Source organism: Apteryx rowi, unplaced genomic scaffold (genome assembly GCF_003343035.1).
Source record: "Apteryx rowi isolate R43461 unplaced genomic scaffold, aptRow1 scaffold_928, whole genome shotgun sequence".
In the NCBI taxonomy this organism is placed as follows: domain Eukaryota; kingdom Metazoa; phylum Chordata; class Aves; order Apterygiformes; family Apterygidae; genus Apteryx; species Apteryx rowi.
Window position 1 is genome coordinate 7977 of NW_020451236.1, and position 1994 is coordinate 9970.

Here is a 1994-nt window from a genome sequence, read left to right on the forward strand (position 1 = left end):
CTGGACACAGAGGTGCCAAAGGTCCATTTGCTGGGAGGCTTTCAAGGTGTTTTCAGCATGGAGGTTAACATCTTTTCAAACTCTAAACAGTCCAGGGGACATGGTCACACTATAAGGACTGAGCAGACACCACTTAAAGAGAGAGGGATGCTTATGTTTGTCTGCCAAAGTAAAGAAAAATAGGTGTTATGCTGAAATCTTGCATCTATTTGTGTAACAGCAGTTGGGGCACATGTTAGATGAGGAAACCTGGCAGATTTATTCCCAATTATTCACACGTTTTCCAAATATTATTAGAGGTGTTTCCCCATTTATGTTTTATCTGTGTATTAAACTGTTATTTCACCAGGGAACTGTATATTTGCATTCTTTGAAGGTTAACTGGGAATGATATATACCTATTTTCCAGGAGTTCATGTATAAAAGCTTGAAGAATTCTCTGCAATGCTTTCTGAAAAGCCCATAAAAGCAGGACTGTAAACTGCACTTCAGTGTCAGTGTGGGAGAAGTTGGCAAGTATGCAACGGGCAAAGCAGGGAGTGCACAGGAACAGCAGCACTGCTTCCTTGGAGAGCTGGATCCGTGCCCTGCCTCTGCCGCAGACACAACACATGGATGTTTTTCAGTCGAGCATCTTGCTGTTCACATGTTCCTTATTTTCTGGATAGCTGAACTGTGACTCAGAGCCTGCATGCTAAGAACTGAAACTTTGGTCAGTGGGAGCAATAATTTTTTGGGGCTGTGCATGTGAAGTGCTATTTAACTACTCAAAGATCCTACTCTGGGTGTCCAAAACTAGGGACTCAGAATTAGCAAGCATGCCTCAGCATCTTGTCTTGGTGCTTCTCTTCCCAGCTCTGAAATGGGACAATGTTCACTTGGCACACAGGACCTTCACGGACTGAATATAGTGATGATGAGCCCATACAGATGAGTATGATAATGATGAGCCCATACAAATGTTTTGGTGGTGAGAGCAGGGTTTGAATACCCTGCTGTAAATCAAGGGACAAATACTGCACAACAAGAAGAGAGCATCATGCTGACTTGCTGCTCATGAGCTGAGCACCATCCAGGACATACAGTGAATGAAAGAGGGTGTTATCTGCCGGGGTGGGGGGGAACCAGCCATAAAATTATATGATTAAAGACTAGCAGGACACAGATAAACAGAAGGGGTAAAATGGCAGCCTGCACAGGGCTACCTTTGTTTAGTTACTGCTAGTTCGTGAGGACCTGATTTTGCAGTCTTGCTCTTCTTCACTGAGCACAAGCCACACTTCTTCCACCTGCTTTTTCTAGCAAATGTGTAGCGACATGCACATATATTAACCCCCGTGGCCCCAGAACAAAACTGCTCCGCTGTGCGCACAGCTCCCTGCCTGGGGAGACAATGAATCACGAGTGACGGGAGCAGTTGCTTTGTTTAATTGCGCTCAGACGCTGCAGTGATCAGGGCAGCGACTGAACCTGCAGCCAACGGGGCCAGCACTTCCCCAGGACGTTGCTGTTGGGGGTGAGASAGAGGTGCTGCAGCTCTGAGCCCCCGGGTCCAACCAGGAGTGAGGCTGAGCACATGTTCCCCATAGGCATGCACACAAACACACTTATACAACGTATATATACATATATACAGGGCTGGCCACACAGATCAGCGTGGAGACACATGCAGCACTCAAACAAGCAGCACTGATGGCCTCACCTTGTTCCCTTCTCTGGCTGATCAGGATGAAGGCCTGTTAGTGGGAAATATATATATCCAGTAGCTGGATCTCCGGTCACCCTGCTCACACACACACACACACACACACACACACGCGCACTCACACACACACACACACGTCTCACTTGACCCCAGCAGCTGGCTGGGACTCCCTGGTTCCTCCGGTAGCCAGCTCCCCTGTGGTCCCACCGCTAGAGACACACACACACGCTATATCTGGCTCCTGGACACTTAACTACTTGCCGGCTAGTCCAGCTTGATATTTGCTAGT